Here is a 20,366-nt window from a genome sequence, read left to right on the forward strand (position 1 = left end):
ATGTTGAATTATGTATAAAACACCCTGCATTCAAAAATAAAACAATGTTAAATTTTAGAGCCTGCAAGTCCACTCAGTCCTACTTCTTGTTCAGCCAATCGCTCAGACAAACAAGTTTGTTTACATTTGCAGGAGATAATGCTGCCCACTTCTTGTTTACAATGTCACCTGAAAGTGAGAACAGGCATTGGCATGGCATTGTTGTAGCCAGCGTCGCAAATTATTTACATGCCAGATATGCTAACGATTCATATGTCCCTTCAGGCTTGAACCACCGTTCCAGGGGTTGTGCATTCATGCTGATGATGGGTTCTGCTTGATAACAATCCAAAGTAGTGTGGACCGATGCCACTAGTAGAAGGCTGATTTTCTTTTTTGGTGGTTTGGGTTCTGTAGTTTCTCTTTCTCTTTTAACACTCTTTTAATGCTTCTGAAAGCATGCGCTACACCTTGTCCTGATCAGATTTTGGAAGACACTTCAGACTCTTAAACCTTGGGTCGAGTGCTGGAGCTATCTTTAGAAATCTCACATTGGTACCGTCTTTGTGTTTTGTCAAATCTGCAGTGAAAGTATTCTTAAAGTGAACAACATGTGCTGGGTCATCATCCAAGACTGCTATAACATGAAATATATGGCAGAATGTGGGTAAAACAGGAATGGGGGCGTACAATTCTCCCCCAAGGAGTTCAGTCACAAATTTAATTAACACATTATTTTTTTAACAAGCGTCATTAGCATGGAAGCATGTCTTCTGGAATGGTGGCCGAAGCATGAAGGGGCATATGAATGTTTAGCATATCTGGCACGTAAATACCTTGCAATGCAGCTACAAAACTGCCATGCAAATGCCTGTTCTCACTTTCAGGTGACACTGTAAATAAGTTTTTTTTTTACATTTACAGGAGATAATGCTGTCCTCTTCTTGTTTGTCTTAGTGATTGGCTGAACAAATAGTAGGACTGAATGGACATGTAGGCTCTGAAGTTTTACATTGCTGTGGTTCTGAGTGCAGTTATGTAACAAAAAAAATCTACATTTGTAAGTTGCACTTTCGCAACAGAGATTGTACTACAGTACTTGTCTGAGGTGAATTGAAAAATACTATTTTTCATTTTTCATTTTTAAAGTGCAAATATTTGTAATAAAAAATATACGCTTTGATTTCAATTTCAACACAGAATATAATATATATGAAAATATAGAAAAACATCTAAAATATTTAATAAATTTCAATTGGTATTCTATTGTTTAACAGTGCGATTAAAACTGCAATGAATAGCGATTAATTTTTTTGAGTTAATCGCGCGAGTTAACTGTGATTAGTCAACAGCCCTATTCTTTATATCTTTTCTCCGTAATGCTTTTTATTTGACGAATAAATGCAGTTTACTTTGCAAAGTCTGGTGGGTAACTCTTAGACACTGTTTCAGCCTCTGGAGAGAGGTTAGCCATAGGTGTTGGACCCTAGTCAGGTCTGCTGGTGAAACCACTGATAGGTTCAAAGGACTGTACACTTAAACCCCTGGTCTGGAGGTAGAGAGACATGGATCTCTTCCAGCTCCGAGCCCTCCCATCTCCTGGGCAACCTTAAGAGGGTGGAAGGGAAGACTGGTAGGGGGCAAAAGTACAGTTAACCCTGAAACTGTGACAATATGGTGGCAGCATGTGTGGATTCTATGACAATTGGGAATTGCCAGTAAATTACCAACAACAGCACAAGTAAATGCTATAGAAGGAGCAAGCACGGAGAAAAAAGGGTCTTGTAGAGTTTTCAGGGAAAAGTGTGGTGAAAAAAGAGAGAGAAGCAGGAATTAACCTGACCTCCAAGGAATTAGGACAAGGGTCTCTGCCTAGAGACAGGTAATAGCTGGAGACTAGGACTCCTAGAGTGGACCATGGAGTGGGAAGATACAGATGCGGTTACCCTGAAAGTGAGAAGAGCAAGGTTTGAGCAGTTTACAGTAAATAAGCCATGAGATCACATCTTTAACAATGATGATAGAACAGAATACTGCTTAGCTGCTCAATTCAGTGAGCTCCAGTGCTGTGCACTGAATGAGACAGGAATTCTGTGGGGAAAAAAATCACTCTGTGATCATTTAATTAAAGCTTGTCTCTCAATGCATTTGCACAAGGGGGCCAAAATAAGGTTGCATGGGCAACCCTAATTCTAGTATTTCCTAACTTCTGAATGCTTGTCTTTGCAACAGTAATGTTCTTTAAGTGTAGATTTTTGTATGGAATATTTTAAAAAGAAATAGAAATTCTCTAGCTAAACCCTCTTCTCATACACATGTGCTTATATAAATATTAATATCATCTATATTTTATTATGGACACGTGTGTGGAGATATAGCTCAGACCAGAATTCTCTCATTCCTTAACTGCCTCATGAGACTCTGAAAAATGATGGTTTCCTGTTTACTTGTTAATTTTTCCTTATACAATTATATCCAAATGTTATGAGTAAAAGCAAAGGACCTATTCCTGCTCTTAGTTGCAGTGATGTAAATCTGGAGTCACTTTATTGAAGTTTATGGAGTTTTCCATTATTTATATTAGTGAAACTGAGAACAAAATGTAGTCCTTAATCTTTACTCCTATCACTTGGACATAATTTTAACAAAGAGAACCTGAGACGTTATTAATTTAAAAAAAAACAAACCCAAAACAAAACCCCACTTCATCTGAATAGTAATTTGCCACTCCTCTTTATTCAAGATTTTAAAATAATCATCTTTATGCTGTTGTCTTGTTCTTGATATTTTCAAATAAGAGCAAATTGAGCTGTTGCTTCAACACTATCACAGATGAAGTAAAATAATAGAAGAGACACTAAGCCGTGCTGAATAGTGGAGACAAACAATCAGGGTTACTTCAGTGTGGTGAAACTTGAAAGGATGTATTCATCTGAACATACCCTGCCCTCCACCGTGCTCCAGCCTGATTTTAGGAAGATCTATTTGACTTACTCAGTAAGCTCCTCCAGCCTTTGCTGAGATTAGAAAACAAAACAAAACTTTACATGTGGGCGTTTCCATTCCATTCTTTCTTGGTCTTTAGAAAGAACCAGGTCTATAATGTCTGACCTTGCTTTAATTCATGCAGAACTCACACTGGAAATTCCAATTTTCTGCCATTGGAACAGGCACAAGTTTGACGCTAGAGGAGCCTCTAGCCATTCCCAGACATTATTTATGGCCAGAGTTCAGAAGGATCTGAGCCAGCTCTTTTAGCTATTTGTACCATTTATCTTCCCATCCCCCATCCAATCTGAACTTTTTCCACTGTTCTGAGAAATAAACTTTTAAAGCAGTCTGCAACGCAGTCTCTTTACTCAACTCCCTAATAGGCAGTTTCTTCCCAATGTGATGTGACAGTGGAACCTATACGGGCTTTCCAGTATGTTTTCAGTGACCAGGCTTGAGATCCACAGCTTTCGTTTCCTCTCTATATACATGGTGACCTGAAACTGTAAGGTATAGACAGCTGGAACATGTGTATAGGCACAGTCTTGTATCCCTGCCTCACATGAATAACTAGCTAAGCTCTGCCCCCTTTGTCTTTTACAACAACCAGAAAAATGATTGGGTTTGATCAATGCTTTCCCCTAAACTAATGATTTGACTAATAAAACCCTTTTTTCCCCTTTGCTTCTTATGTCTTCCAAAAGCTTTTTAGCTTCATGGAACTGACAATCAGCCTAATTTTACCTTGTTTTGCCAAGAGAGTTTCAATTCCATGGCATAGCTTTATCTTCAGGGAAAGGGAGAAGTAGTTCAACCGCCTTTATTAAATTGTAAACTCTCTGGAGACTTTGGGGCTTTTACTGGGTTTGTTGGAGTCTGTTTACTCTTTTATATTCTATGACTACTTGGTATGAGGTATCTAGACAATTGGAATGGGAAGCAGGGAGTTGTATTGGGAAGCCTGAGTAACATGTATAGCTAATGTTCCTCACCTCATTATTACAAGTCAGCTACAGTGCTTTGTTAATTTGTTTAAACCACACTGCACTTCCTGATGAATAGGGTGTCTTCCATAGATCCAGCTGGAAATTCTCTTCTATTCTTTGGCCAATACCACATCTTCAGCCACGTGACATGATCCAGTGCATATTCAGTTAGATAAGAGAGACTTTAAGGAATTGAATCAGTTGTAGGATTTAGGAATTGTAGGAATTGAATCAGTTCAGGTAATGGTGGTAGCTATTGTTTACAGACTACATATCTCATCCTGTGGCTGACTCTGCTACCTGCACAGCAGTATAACCAAATCAGTTCAAGTCATGAATCAAACTCAGGAGTCTCATCTCACAGTGCAGATCATGGCAGCTTTTCCAGGAGGCCAATCACTAGAATAATAATGGCAAAATTTCTGTTAATATTTGTGAAACCCTTTAATATGATGGGATTACCTTTGTTAGGAATTAATTTACTTGTATCAAATCCTTCCAGAAGGTCTCTTATATTTTCTTAAAAATTATCAAAGAGCCAAATACCTGGGGAAATATGAATGGAAGTGGGAAAAGTGTACCTGAGCTAAAAATGTTATAGGCTGACACTAATTAATGCAGGGTGGAGCGATGGAATGCACAACAGACACAATAGAAAACTATATATTTGATGAAACTTGAAATCCAGGGGCATAGTGGAAGAACAATGGAATCCCTCCCAATCTGGGTATCAAGATAATTGAGGTTGGGACATGAAATTAGAATTAGTTTTTCAAGTGAAAGCTAACTATAGTCAGACAGCTTTGGGGTCTGAGTCTCCTTTACCTCAAAAGAGACCCCCTTGACTTAATTCACAATCTTATTAGTATTCATTATATATATTGCTCTGTATTTTGTTTACTTTGATTTTTTCCCCCAAAAGCGTCTGTACAAGGCTCTAGGCTCTTTATAAACATGGAAATTAAACAAAATGAACAGATAGTGCAGAAGCTTGCTCAGACTCCTCAAAGCCAACCCAATTTCTTAAATTACAACTGTTTTCATTTAATCAACCCACCATTAACAACAGCCTCCCTTCTCAGACTATTCTATATCCCTCATCCCACTCTTTGCAAAAGGCCCAGGAAAATAGATGAGGTTTTCATTATATCCTGTAAGTCAGCAAATCCAGGCTCAATAGGAACAACAGAAGTGTGTTCCAGAGAAGAGGACGCCTCATGAAAAACGTGCTACCAGCCCTGTCCATGTAAAGCCAGTTTACAGTCATTATGAATACATCCACTGATTGCAGCTGTAGTGATAGCACAAGAGGAGAGAAACAGCTTATTGGGTCGGCAGCTCCTGAGTTATTTAGGATTCTGTAAGTCAAAACGAACATCTTAAATTACACGCAGAAATTAATCAGAAGCCAATGCCTTTTATTGCTCAAGAAGCAAGCAAATTCCCAGTATGCTGGTTAGAAGATCTAAAATGATGTTCAAAATGTAAATATGTGGTGAAAAGGGGGTATTTATTTAGAAAGCTTCCCATACACAAGAAAATAAATCTGTCTGCAAAGGAGAGAAAGGACTGTCTTGGGTAAATACAGTAAGCATCCTGCACTTGGTAGTTAACTTTTACTCATTCCTTGAGTGTAGGATTTCAATTCTCCTCTGTTACACTGGTGTAAATGTGGAATAGCTTTGTTGAAACGTGTGTAACCGAGAACCCAGAAGCTGGGCCCTGGTGTGGGAGTCCAGAATTTACCTGACTTCCCAACCAATGTGATTCATAAATTGGAGGAAGTATTTCCTGCCTGGTCTGGGGCCTGATCCAAAATCCACTGAGGTAACTGAAATGACTTCCGTTGAATTTGATGGGCTTTGAATCAGACCCTGGTCAGTAGACCTGAGAAAATAGCCCCTGTGCAGGTACTTTCCATCCATCAATTGGCTTGTCTACCAGCTATTCTTTCAAAGGAAGAGTTGCCTCCTATTACCATTTTTCCTGATTTACATCCACACCCCAAATAAAGGAAAAGAGAAATTACAGATAGAACATACAGCTGAATGTATAAACAGGGAAAAACAAGAAAGAAGGAAAGTGCAAAAACTTACCTGGTGTTTGCTGGTAAGTTCAGAATTTGTGGAAAGGAAGACAAAAACAGTTGTGGGATTTTGGCATTTTGTGGTTAAATGGCATTATAAAACAAAGACTGAAACCCCCCTCTTCCCTCACCCAACCGAGAATTAAAATAAATTCATAGGGATGTTTAACCTATAAAAACCCTCTCTCTTTATTCAAGGTATACATCATTTGGCAAAACATGAGCAATCTTTCAGCACAAATGACACCACAAGCTAGCAATGAGCAGCCTATATTAGAGAGTTTTAAGCAGCACCTGTGCTCACAATCAAGGATTTTCCTTTTTGGTCTCATTTTAAAATGTAGCAAGCTCTGACCTATAAACAGATGTTATGGAAATAATGAGTGAGTCTTTCAATGAAGTGAGAACACACTGTAGGTGGGATAAACTGCACCATCATCAAGGTTCTGAGTCATGTGGCAGTAGGCCTGTAAGAGGGAAATGATGAGGCCTGTATGCAAGAGATAGTAAATTCACAAGCTAAAAGTCAATCTGTATTTGGAGAGAGACACAAAAAGCTAAAGCTTGTCTGTTTAGAGCAGTAAGAGTGTATTTTAATTTACTAATTGTTTGAGGGTCTGCAACACTACTGTCTTTTTAACTTGATAATGGTAAAGTTGTCAAGGACATTAGATCAAATTTCTTACTATGAAATAATCTTGAGTCCTGAGGGTAGAATCAAACTGGTAAAGGTACCATTTCTAATGCTAACAAGGAAGCTTGATCTTTGAGATGATAAGATTATGGAAAGGCATTTTTAATGACACATTTGAAATTATTTTATTTATCACTGAAAAGTGACTGGAATGTATTAGTTACCAAAAACAGCAGAATCAGCACTGCAAAGTAATCATGTGGCAAAAGTACAAGGAACAAATTTAAGTATCTGGAGACTCGCAGTATGTCTGTGAATACAATTCTGAATCCATAACTCTCATGCGCCTGCTTTTTTTTTTGCACAATGCCTGTTTGCACCAACCAGTTTCATTTGCTCTGCAGTAGATAGCAGGCTGACGCAGTTAATTCAGAAACCATTCTCCAATCTCTTCTGTAAAGACAAACCGGTGTTCTAATGTAATCGGATCTGAGGCAAGTTAGGAAGGAGTTCTATAGGGAGTATAGGATTGGGCAGTGCACATTCCCTAGATGCAAGCACTGCATTTTAAATTAACACAAGATTGCTTTAAACAAGTTCTCAAGCTCTTTTTTTTATTGGGAGCTCAGATGAGAGGAGGGGAGCTACTTGCTGCAAAGAAAAGGTAAGCAGTGCTCTGTAGAACAGAGTCGTGAGGGGAGTATTCTACGAAAGGGAACAAGTATTAGTGTAGGAATCAAGCATTTCAGGTGCTCAGATACCATGATGAAATGGAGTGATAAAAGAACACAGACAGATCTTATTATAATGTATACAGCTTCTTCTCACCCTCTGCCCCCATAGAAATGAGCATTATCTGGAGTGGCCTATTGAAACTCTTAAATGAAAAGCACTTTTGCATGAATATAAATAATAATGAGAAGGAGGTGTGTTTTTTCTGTTGCATGTCACACAAGATATGTGTTCTCATCAGCCCTTTGCTGATGCCCTCTGATTGACACTACTAAGCACTGTTAACAGAGTCAGTAATAGATTGTGAATGATGTTGAGTGAATAATTTATAACTGACTTGTTGAGTTTTTACTCTTTTTTTCTATTTCATAAGCAGATCACAAGGTTCTCTAATTTATTAATGCAGTGAAGTTATTCATTAATTTCTTATTTTTTCCCCAATATGAATAGCATGCCAAGGTTTGTTGCAAATGTTCAAACATCAAAATTTGCACTGTGTTAGTTGTCATATGACATGACTTCTGTTTCCTGAATGGATAATTTATGTAACTAATCAACACAGTGCAAATCAATGAATAAACAGATTGGAGTTATGTTTTCAAAGATATGCAGATGCAGAACTCTGTGACCTTCCACAGACAGATGGGAGAGTAAAGGGGCACGCTTTTCCCTGGTACTCAGAGACAGATAAGCCAAGAAAGTCCTATAGCCCCAGGTGGTCTCCTTTTCCAAGGCTCCAAACTTACATTAGAGCCCTCCTTTATGAGAGAAGTGGGTATTTTGGACAGTGGTCAGCAGAGGAAAACTCTGGCAGTGTAGCTCTAGCCAGGGAGTGGGGTAAAGTTACAGAGGCAGAAGTAAACTCAGGACAGAGGTATGGAGTGTCCAGGCAGCTGGCCATGGCCTTCACTCTTTTCATCTTCCCTTACCCTATAGATCTTGCGAGAGCCACAGGGTTGGGGCAGCAGGGTTGCATGGTAGACAACTTCTCTTTTCAGTGCATTCTCTCTCTCTCTGGAAAAGATCCATAAGGGGAATCTCCCCTTTCATCAACTTTTCCTCTTCCAACAGCTCTCCTATGAGTTTTCCAGCATCAGGAGTTGATGAGTCCCTTAATTCTATCCCATCCAAGTTTCCCTTCATCCTTGGAGTTTCCATCTTGCGAACATTTGTAGACTGTTATCATGATCCCTCCTTAGTCATCTTTCAGCCAAATAGTGCATTAACTTTTTCTTTACATAAAAGAACCTCTTCATCTCTATTGTTAGTTTAGTTGCTCTTCTCTGAACTTCTCCCCAGTTTGCCAATATCCTTTTGGTAATGAGATGCCCAGAATTCGCTACCATATTGTAGATGTAGTTGCCCCAAAGCCTATCTAGGACTCAAAAACCAATGCCCATTGAAGTTCATAGAAGTCTTTCCAGTGGTGAGCTGGAGCTGGTTCCCACAGGTTCCCAAGAACCGGTTGCTAAAATTAGACCTCCGTGGAGAACCGGTTGTTAAAGGGCCAGGGAGTGGGCAAAGAACTCCGGTCCGTGGGCCGGACCATCCTGTTGCTCCCAGGATTCCCAGCTGGAGAGGCTGAGGCTCCCCCGGCCCTTCCCCTGCTTCCCCCCAGCTGCAGCATGGCCAGCCGCCGGCATCAGCTGGGCAGCTCAGCTGAGCTCTGGAGTCATCCTGCTGCCGCTTTTTGAGAGGCCCGGCAAGGTGTGTGTGGGGGGTCCTGCTGCAAGCTCCAGGGCTGGCCAGAGAGGAGGGGAGGGGGCAAGTGGGGCAATTGGCCTGGGCCCTTCAGGGGCCCCTGGCCCCACGAGGATGTCTCCCCCGGGCCCTCCCCCGCTTCCCCCATCCCGAAGAGCCGCAGCATGGCCAGCAGCTGGGCAGCTCAGCTGAGCTCTGGGCTGCCAGCAAGGTAAGGGGGCTGCAAGCTCCAAGGCCAGTCCCACGAGCTGCAGCATGGCCAGCAGCTGGGCAGCTTAGCTGAGCTCCTGAGTCGTCCTGCTGCTTTGAGCTGCCGGCAAGGTAAGGGGGGAGGGGGCTGCAAGCTCTAGGGTTGCCGGGGGGGCAAGTGGGGCAATTTGCCCCAGGCCCTGCAGGGGCCCCCGGCCCCACGGGTATGTCTCCCCCCGGCCCCTTAAATCTGAACTTTTTATGGGGAACCATTTGTTAAGATTTTGGCAGCTCATCACTGACTGTCTTTCTATTGACTTCAGCGGCGCTGCACCAGACCCATAGAGGTAGACATGTTATCTCCTTGTCCTGTGACATACGATGCCTTTGTATGCAGTCAAAAATTACATTAACTGTTTTTACTGCCATCTCTAACTGACTGTCACTGCCAGGCCTCTCTCAGTATTGCTGCTTCCCTAGTTTGTATTTTACGCTGTGTATCTTTGTTCCTCCCCAGATGGTGTTAGTTTGCATTATTCCAAAATGAATCTCCTTTTTTTTTCATCCATAGTTCTAATCCCTTACATATTTTTGTCCTATTTGCTCTCTTTAACAACCCCTGGTACTTGGTCTGCCAGTTTCACAATACCCTTCTATGTTCCTCCCCAAAGGAACATGGGTACATTGCTGTTTATTCTCTTTTTGGCCAGTATTCAATTCACATGGAATTATGAGGCAGATCCTAGCTGGGGTGAACTGCTCCATTGACTTTAGTGGAACTATGCCAATTTACACCACCTGAGTACCTGGCCCTATGATCCAAGCTAATTTAAATAACACACTGGCAACATTAATAATGAGGAAAATGCTTAATAGCCAATGGTTTATCTGGTTATGCTGACGTGCCACAGATGTATCTGTCAGTCTGTCTGCCAGTTGAGGATTGCCCCTTACCCAGTATTGGTAGGCAATATGAATTGTATGACTGCCCTTTCATGCAGTATTACAGAAGAACTGTGAGGGATCGGTTGGGGAGCTTGCTCTCCAGGTTATATCCAGCCATGACCCCATTACTGGGGCTGGAGGGTGTGGTTTCCTGGCACCATAGAGGGTCTGGGTTTGTGGGGGCACTAAACATGGCTTACCACTATTATTATTATTATTATTTATTATTTATTTTATTACAGAGAACTATTGAGTGCAGAATATCCAAAGTAGTATGTTGAGAAGGGACTCGTAGGTGCTGCTGAGTAATGTTGTCCTATTGTTCAATATGATAACCATGCCCAGTTTACAGATTCATGTACACTAAAGCCATCAGTCTATGGCATTTGTAATGTTCCAGTTGCTGCAGTATCTAGGACCCTGTAGTTTTTAAGAGGTTTAGGTTGCCCTAACAGGAAACTGTATGGCAAGAGTCTTGTGTGTGTTGAGAACATACTTTTGTCATTTGTGTTCAAGTAAATGTCAACATAATTGAAATCCCATAATCAATGTCCTGGTCTTTTTACAAGTCTCCCTTTTTATGCATAATGCTTCCTGTTCTGCTTCCTATTCCTGCCCTGGAGATCTCTAACAGTTTCCTGTGACTTTTTTGATTTTTCTCCATTTCCTCCTGTCAGCTCAATCCACACTTTCTTAGCAATGGTAAGCAGACCCTACTGGAAAATGTTTTCCCTTTGAGATAATGTCCTTCTTCTCATATGTTCACATACACAGCATTTGTATCTGCTACTTGAATACTAACTGCCAGTTTTCTCATTTATTGCAACTGTGATGTAGTGACTACCTCCCCAACCCTTTAATTATCTATAGTAAAATTTATCTGTAAGAATAACAGGAGATAATATGATAAACTTCTCTGACGTCCTACTGATGTCCCCTGACTCTGTTTCTTTTGAGGGTAAGCAGTTGAGTAAATTAACAAAAAGTATTTTACTTAAATATAAGCAACTCTTAACGGTGTCCCAAATGACAGAGGTGATAACTTCTCCATTCCTAGTCCAAACACTAGAAATTTCATTGTGCTTTTAGGGCACAGCCTTACATTTGGGTTGGGGTGAAGCTATGCTGCCCAGGGGAAGCATTCAGGGAGCCAGAATGTCTACTTGAGACCTTTGCATGTAAGGAATCAATTATGCACACTACTACTCCCCTTTTTGAGATTCAGCATAATCCCTGTCCACTTCCTGTGAATGTTAAGTTGCAATCTATGTGAATAGATCTGAAATCTAGGAGTGGGCCATTTATGCCCTTGCTTTGATTCTCTCTCCTCTCTCACTCCTGGATCCACTCAAGTCTGACTTCTGATCACTCCACTCCATTGAAAATACACACACTAAGGTCTTCAGAAACTTTTATGTGGCAAAACATTCTACTCTGCCTTCCTCCTTCTTTATTTCTCCATCCTTTGATACTGTTGATCACTCTTACCCCCTTGTATTCTTGTCCTCCATTGACTTTCATATCCCTTCTGAATTCTCTTGTCTTTGATGGCTTTTTTAGTGTCTTCTTTGGTGGCCCTTTTCCACTTCTCAACTCAACTCTGTGCAAGTCTGACAGGACTCTGTCCCTGATCTCTTCTCTTTTCCCTCTACACCTTGTCCCTTTCAAATCTTCAGATATCACTTCTTTTTCTGATAACACACACATCAATTTTCCTCATGTTTCTCATGCTGAATATCTAACAGACTGCCTTCAATGGCTCCACCACCAGCTTAATCTAAACTGAGACATGACTCAACTGCTATAGTTCCACTTGCATTTCCTCCTGTCTGTATGGCCTTTGGCAACACCACCATCCTCACTGTCACGCAGGCTTGCAGCCACTGGGTCATCTTCAACTCTACTACCCTTCCCTCTGTACATGAAAGCTGTCTCCAAAACTTCCTCCCTTTCATTTTGAAAACCAGCCTTTTCTCCCTTTCTCCCAGGCCTAGTCATCTTCCATCCTGCTGCCATCACCTCCTTCTCCGGGATCTCTGACACCACACTGCTTCCTTCCACTTCATCCAAAATATAGCTGCTAAAATCATCTCCCTTGCCTGGTTATCAGGCAGCACCACTCCTCTTTGAATCCCTTCACTGCTTTTCCCTTGCCCACTGCGTCGAGTTTAAATTTCTCATCCTCCTCTTCAAGGCGTTGCACAGCCCTGTGCCAGTCCTCATCTCATATTCAATTTCTTACCATATGGCTTTCACATATGGCTTTCAGTCTTGTTGCTCCTTTAATTTCCTTCTCTCTCTCTCTGATGTTTTTTTTTTCACACTGTATGGAAAGGATTTCCCATCAAAAGCCAGGTTCCTACCCTCTCATTGCTCAGATCCTTTCTAAAGACTTGCTTCTTCTGAGGTGCTCACAAACATTAACCCACATCAAATGTCTTGTGCACCCCAAAGAAAGTAAGATTAAGTAACCAAAACCAAAGAACTCTATACAATTGCTTTTTGTGAGTTTCCTAGAATGTGGGCTTCCTTATCTGTGTCTCTTTTGGACGATAATTTACCAAAAGTTGGGACTGTCTTTATACTGGTGGTCTGTACAATGCCAAGCACCCTTTTTGCTGCTCATCAATGATCATTTATTATTTTTCAACCAGAGATATTTGAACAGTTGAAAGTTTAAGAAGCCTATGTAAAGATGCAGGAAGTACAGGGGACGGAGTATATTTTGATTTGAGAACCAAGTCTGGTGAAATGTTACTTACAAAATGGAATCAAGTTGGCTTGGATGTGAGCTCAGTCACATGGATTGCAAACAAGTTGCAAAGAAACATGAGTGTTAAAGAGCCAAATGTTGTGTTGGGACAGTATCTGGAGGTCTCTTCTCATTTATCATTTTCATTAGTGAGCGGAAGAAGAATGGGTAAAAACATGTTAATGGCATTCCCAGATAATACTAAACTGGGAGGTGCTGTAAATGAACAACAATGAGGCCAGAGAAATAATAAGGAACATGGAGAGGTTAGAAATGTGAGCAGGAAACAACAAAATTAGATTCAATTTGGAAAAATGCAGCTGGAATGCTCCAGGGGAAAATTAACTTAAACACAGATATACAGTGTGAAGGAGAAACCTGGAAAGCAGTAATGCCAAAAGAGACCCAGGGGGATAGAGGACAGCACATTGGATATGAATTTGCAATGTGATCTAGCTCTAAAGAAGCCAATGTGATTAGAGGCTGTATACACAGAGTTACCGCGTCTCTGAATAGGGAAGTGATGATCCAGTTCTGTGCACCTCATTGCCAAAAAGATATATGCAAACTGGAGAGAGTTCTGAGAGGAACAACAAAACTGAGGGATTGATTTGTGAGGAAGACTTAAGAAAGCTAAATATGTACGGCTTTGTGAATTTGAGTGACAAAGGTGAGTAAGATAAACCTCTACAGGTATTTGAAGCATGTAAAAACTAAGGAAGGTGTTGGTCCGTTACTATGGAACAGAACTAGGAGCAATAGGCTAAGATTAGGAAAGGGAAAATATAGATGAAACGTTAGGAAAACTTTCCTGATAGTAAATTCTACTTATGGAAGTGTGGAATTGTCTGCTAATAGAAGTGATGACATCCCTATCTCTGTAGACATACACAACTAGATGGGACAAAGCATTAGAAAATGCCTCTTTGGGAGAAAACTTTCAGTGGCTTGGGATGGACTGCCTGGCCTAATAGGGCTTTTCTTACTCTATTTCTGATTATTCTGTCACCAGTTCTATGCTGAGCATGCACCCTCTCAGAGCCATATGAAATTCCACTATTTTTGCTAAGTCCAAGTCCCAGTATCCAGCCAGGCCCACCCATATTGGGCTGATAGCTCTTCCAGTCTGTTAATGCTACTCTTGAATCAACACTCAGAATCACTAACTAGTAATATAGTACTCTCTCCCATTCAAGAACAGAGGAAATGAGTTCAGATATTGAAGTTGTCCCTCATTTGGTAGCATGATGCTATCCCATTGGGGCAACCCTTATAGTAGAAAATCGTTCTGTTTTAAGCAGCTTTGTGTAAATGGTATGACCCTCAGTTCCTTGGAAGTTGAATTGAAGTGTTGGAAGAACTTTTTGATATAGGTCTGAAACAGAAAATATCTGAAATGCTGCAGGATTTGTTTTTTTTTCTCTCCTGAAGCTGCTGTTGTCTTCTTGCTCATAAGAGTGCTGGATTAATCTGTAACATCCCAGAATATCCAACAGAATGAATATAGAAAGATGAGGTCAAACTGCATTCTTAATATTGACAAAAGCTTTTCCAATGGCTGTGTAGGTGGACATAAGCAAAGCACTTGAAATAGCTTCTTGGCCCAAATTAATTCTAATCAATTTTGGATCTCAGAAGAATGGCAGCAGATCTTGATTAGGCTAATTTAAAGCAAAAGAAGAATGTTAGGGCAACATGAAATTCTGAACATACTTTACAACTCATCATTGTAAGGCCATTTAGTGGACAATGCCGTTACAAATGTATATCAGAGTATGGCTGCAGTGAATAAAGTTATAATTCTTTCATCTTCTTAACAAAAACCTCTCATTAATAGTTTTTATATCATCACAGGTACATGGCAGAAAAAAATGGATCCAAAAGGAAAGAGAAATGAGACTTCCGTGGGTTTAGAACAGGACTTACTTGAATACTGAAAACTTGACTAATTCAGTTTTTACAAGCTATGTTATACAATAAAAATAACCTTAATTTTGTCTCCATTTCTGATATGTTAAGCACCCTAATATCTGGGCTCCCTTTGCATAAGTCAGAAATAAAAAACCTCTTTCACAGAGATTGGGATATGAAGAAAAAGACTTTCCTCCCCATTTTAAGGCAAAAATAGATTAGATGTCCTGAAGAAAGTTTCCAGGAGAATGCCACAGCACTATTAATGGAAAGCCAGAACTAAGATGAGTTGTGCATTATTTTGTAAAGCAGACAAGATTCAGGCAGAGGTGGAACCACAGTAAGAGGAAATTCTACAGCTGAAAGTTCTCTGCTATGTACACTCTTTGGTAGCCTTGCCATTTGCAGCTGCAGCTCTGGGGAGCAGAGAGAAAGGCGACCTCTCTATAGGAGATCACTTGCTGATTTAACTATATGACACATATGGGAAGACAAAACTATTCTTCCTTCTCAAGCTTTCTGAAGCACAAAAAGTGATCTGGCAGTCTCCATTGTATTAAATGGCACAATACCAATCAGACATTGTATTACCATATCTGAATAATTCAGAGTCAGATGTGAAAAGCAGGAAAAAGGATTTTGTATCAGTTGGTTAAAAACTGAGGTGGGAGGATAGAGGGGGAAAAAAAATCCATGAATATTTTCTCACATTTTTAAACAAATTTACTTTGTCTGTTTTCCTCTCTTGTGTATTTGCCAAAAGCAAATTTACAGGCAGGAACATTCACAGATGCAAGAAATGTGAGATAAATATTGCAGTTTTAGAAATTAAATGTTGAATCTGTGATTGAGAATTCCCAGTGGGAAACTAAGAACATGTTCCCTCAGTCAGGGAGCACAAACATACCATGTGACCTATCTTTCCAATGAGAACAGGTCAAATCGTTGCAAGGTTTTCCTCACAAAAAAGACTAGGAATTATTTGGCAATAATACTGGTTAAACACAAGAAAACTAGTAATCCCATATACACTTCTCAAAGAGTTCATTAAAATTAATTCACTAACTTGTTACAAAGTTTTTGCCCAACCCCACCAGTTGGGTGTGGCGAATATGCCAATGTGGGCCTAATGTCTATGAGGCTGTCATTAAATCAGGATGAAAGGCAAATTGGAGTTGTAAAATCAGAAGTGTGTGAGCCTGATCTCATTTGGTCTCCCAAAAGATTACTTTTGGAAGAGAGGATTCTGCATGTGGAAGAAATAACTGCATATTAAAGCCAACACGTGCTTCTCTGACGTCTCTGCTTGTGGACATAAAGATTCCAAGAGGATTAACTGTCCACATAACTGGAGGTTTGAGAATTCTGTATTTTAATGTAAATGCTGCAACTCATATGGTAGATTTAAGATAATGATCAAATTAAATGGAGAAATCACTGTTCATTGTAAGTTTAGTGCTGGTAGCAGAATTTTTGAAAGTAGAGTAAGGTTACATCTACACTACAGCCGGGATCCATGCTGTGAGATTGATCCACCAGTGGTCAATTTAGTGGGTCTAGTGAAAACCCACTAAATTGACAGCAAATCGCTCTCCAGTTAATCCCTATACTCTATCCCCGATGAGAAGAGTAAGATAAATTGATGGGAGAGTTTCTTCCATAGACCCTTGTGGTGTAGAGCCCCGCGGTAACTTGACCTAATGTACGTTGACTCCAGATATGTTATTCACGTAGCTGGAGTTGCATAGCATAGGTTGACTTATCGTGGTAGTGTAGACATAGCCTAAGCCAGGGATCGGCAACCTTTGGCACATGACCCGCCAGGGCAAGCACCCAAGTGTGCCGGGCCGGTTTGTTTACCTGCTGCATCTGCAGGTTCGGCTGATTGCGGCTCCCACTGGCTATGGTTCGCCACTCCGGGCCAATGGGAGCAGCGGGAAGCGGCGGTCAGCACATCCCTCGGCCCAAACCGCTTCCCGCAGCCTCCATTGGCCTGGAGCGGCAAACCACAGCCAGTGGGAGCCGTGATTGGCCGAACCTGTGGACACAGCAGGTAAACAAACTGGCCCGGCCTGCCAGAGTGCTTACCGTGGCGGGCCACAGGCCAAAGGTTGCTGATCCCTGGCCTAAGCTTTGCTTCCCAAAATGAGACCCAATTTGTCACCCCTGCTCATGGTGACTAGTATCTTATTATGGGAATAAACCCATTGAAGTAATGTGACTACTTATATGGTAGCACTTAACATGACTATGGGGTGGAAGAATCACTTCTTTAAGAAGGCTTTGGATATATATATAGGACAAGTAAGTCTGTCCAGAAAATGATGCAGATGGCTCATTTAATTAAGGTGTTACTTTACCACAAAATATACTCATTAACCTAAACAAAAAAGTCCAGGGTACTTAACTAATTGAATATCCAATTTAATATTTCTGGCACAAAAGAATGAGGTGAAGGGAAGACAGTTTGGCACTTCTCTATTTTCAATGACCTGCAGAGGCAATTCATCTTCATTACATAGTTTTGCTTGTTGTAGTGATTGGAAAGTTGCACTGATGATATGGACTAATGGCAGTAAGAGAACCAAGCCAGCTCCAAGGAGAAAAGTTAAAGGTACAGTAACACTTTTAGGTTTTCCATTACTTTGGGATTTCCATTAGTGACAACAAGACTCAAAAGATTTAGAGGTTCTTATGAGGTCAGTGAAAATAGCACAGTGATTAAAGGTGCATGGAGTCAATAGACAAGTAGGGGAGTATAAAATTGGATGGCTTTTATATGAGGTCATACCTGACTTTTCTCTTCATTATGCCAGCTTCTTAATGTTGCTTGTAGGCTAAGTGGTACTATAGGCTCCTCCACTCTGACTTAACTGGACAAAATGGCAGCATGACAATACTAATGTTCTTCCACTATTGGACCATGTTTTCTGAACAGTGATGTGCCATATTTCACTACATGTTCTTGTACTGTATGCAAAAGATCAACACCCTGATTAAAGAAACAAAGAAGAATGCAAATCCCTTTAAAAAAGGTGGATTTTTTTCTTAAAAAATGTATTTATCCTTTTGTTATGACAAAATGTAAAAAAAAAAGTCTATACATGAGTTGTGGTTGAGCTGAGAACAATTAGCAAAAAAATCAATACTAATTTTTCTGAGTGCCACACTGCAGTCAGAAAGGTTCACCCACCAGCCAGTTAGCATAGCAACAAAACCTCAGCTCAGGCCACCCTGTTTAAAGGCCCACACCTTTTGCTTAACCCAGAATCCATAATTATAATAAATAAATAAATGTGTTACAACCCCTTCCAGTTAGTGCCTCCCTAGCTGGAGGTTGACAAATTTATGCAATTTCTATCTAAATGTTGAGTGTGTGGAGCGGAGTGAATTCCAGAACTTCCTCTCCCACAGTGATGGGAAGCAGGAAGATCAATCTCATGTGTTTCTTGTGCTTTCAACTGTGGTGGCAGGATTTGATTTAAATATATGAACCACAGCGTTAACTTTTCCAAAATGAAAAATATGCAGTTAGAAAATGTGTGAGGAAGCCACACTCCAATGTACACTGATTTGGTGCCCAGTGTCTGATATCTTGGCCCTCATTCTTCATTGTGGTCATCGGGCTAGAAAATATAATTTCTTCCCTCAGTTAAATATTGACCTTATGTGATTTTTTTTCAGGATAAAATACTATGCCTGTGGGACACTCATCAATGGAAAGCAAAAGTGCATGTCCGAGGATAGTGTGTGGATCTTAATTAATACATTGTAAATGCTTTCTTACTAATTTTCTTATATATTTTTCTATATCATATTGATATGCCCAATGCGAAAAACTAGTATTTCTCCAGGCTACTTAAATTTGCACTTTTGATTTATACATTTAGAACCAGATGCTGCAAAGTGTTGACCAGTTCCTTAACTGCCAATAAAATGTGTAGGAGTTGAAGGCATTTCATTACCTTCCAGCAGATGATTAACACCTCACCAGGGCAGACCTTTAGAGACATTCCATATTAAAAATGTACACCCCTGTCAGAAACTGGGCTTATCCAAGGTCATGAGAGAATTATTAGAGCTGATGGAGTTGCTTGACAAAATTTATGAAGATCATATCAAACATGTTTCCTACTGTCCCATTGTTTTCCATTCTGCACTTATAAAATCATTGTCAAAACATGTAATCTGAATTGGCTCTTGCATCCCATATCAGTCAATGAGTCATTAACAAAACAAAACTTATTGTTTTCAGTTTTCATTATGTTCTTTAATATTAAATGTGCAGTAAATTTACTGGGATTTTTATTAATATTTAGCTTTTGCCTTATCCCACCCAGGGGCGGCTCTAGGAATTTGGCCGCCCCAAGTAGGGCGGCACGCCGCGGGGGGCGCGCTGCCAGAAGCCGGTCCCACGGCTCTGGGGGACCTCTTGCAGACGTGCCTGCGGAGGGTGCGGTGGTCCCGCGGCTCTGGTGAAGCATCTGCAGTCATGCCTGCGGGAGGTCCACCGGAGCCGCAGGACCAGCGGACCCTCCGCAGTCATGCCTGCGGGAGGTCCGCCAGAGCTGCCTGCCACCCTGCCGGCAAAATGCCGCCCCAAGCGCGCGCTTGGCACGCTGGGTTCTGGAGCCGGCCCTGATCCCACCTGAATTGAAAATGTTCTTATTCTGTATATTGTGAAAATGGGACTTGTGCTTCTAAGTCTACAATCTCTGTCTATAGTTCCTTTCCAGTCTGACTTCTTCTCCTTGCACTCAACTGAAACCACTCTTGCCAAAGTCTCTAATAGCCTCTTCCTAGCCAAAGCTCATAACCAGTATTCCATCCTCATCCTCATTGATCTGTCCACCGCCTTTGATGCAGTTGACTATGTTCTTCTTTAAATTTTGTCCTCTCTTGGTTCTCCTTTTACCTCTCTAATTGCTCATTCAGCATGTCCTTCAGAAGATCTGCCTCATGTGCCTTCCAACTTTCTGTGGGAGTTCCCTAGGGTTTTGCCCTTGGTTCCCTTTTCTCTGCCTCCTACACCTTATCTCTGGGTAATCTCATCCACAAATACAAATTCAGCTACCCTCTCTATGATGACAGCTCACAGATCTACCTCTTGACTCCAGGCCTGTCTCCTTTTGTCCATACTAAAATCTTGTCCTGTCTCTCTGACATCTCCTCTTGGATGTCCAGCTGTCAGCTCAAGATCCACATGGCAAAACAGAGCTCCTAACCTCCATTCCCATCCAAGCCTTCCCTGCTGACTCCTTTCTTGATCACTGTAGATAACACCATCATCCTGCCTGTTACTCAGGCCTGTTAACTTGGCCTCAGATTCGTTTGGACCTTCCTCTAGGTTCTTATGTCTGGGCTATATCTAATTCCTGCCGATTCTTTCTGCATAACATCTCTAAGATATAGCCTTTCCTATCCATCCACACAGCTAAAACTCTTGTCCATGCTCTAGCT

The 20,366-nt window shown here is 41.0% G+C and overlaps 2 long non-coding RNA genes across 3 annotated transcripts in view; both read left to right on the top strand.

Annotated features, from left to right (window-relative positions):
* The window catches only part of LOC120401811, a 115,242-nt gene that overhangs the window by 30,179 nt on the left and 64,697 nt on the right, over positions 1 to 20,366 (top strand). The window lies entirely within an intron of this gene.
* LOC120401812 lies at positions 16,145 to 19,002 on the top strand. The gene is made up of 4 exons (XR_005596756.1): positions 16,145 to 16,260; positions 17,444 to 17,520; positions 17,845 to 17,941; positions 18,591 to 19,002. It is a non-coding gene; the product is annotated as an uncharacterized LOC120401812 (long non-coding RNA).

Source organism: Mauremys reevesii, linkage group 3 (genome assembly GCF_016161935.1).
Source record: "Mauremys reevesii isolate NIE-2019 linkage group 3, ASM1616193v1, whole genome shotgun sequence".
Taxonomy (NCBI): Eukaryota; Metazoa; Chordata; order Testudines; family Geoemydidae; genus Mauremys; species Mauremys reevesii.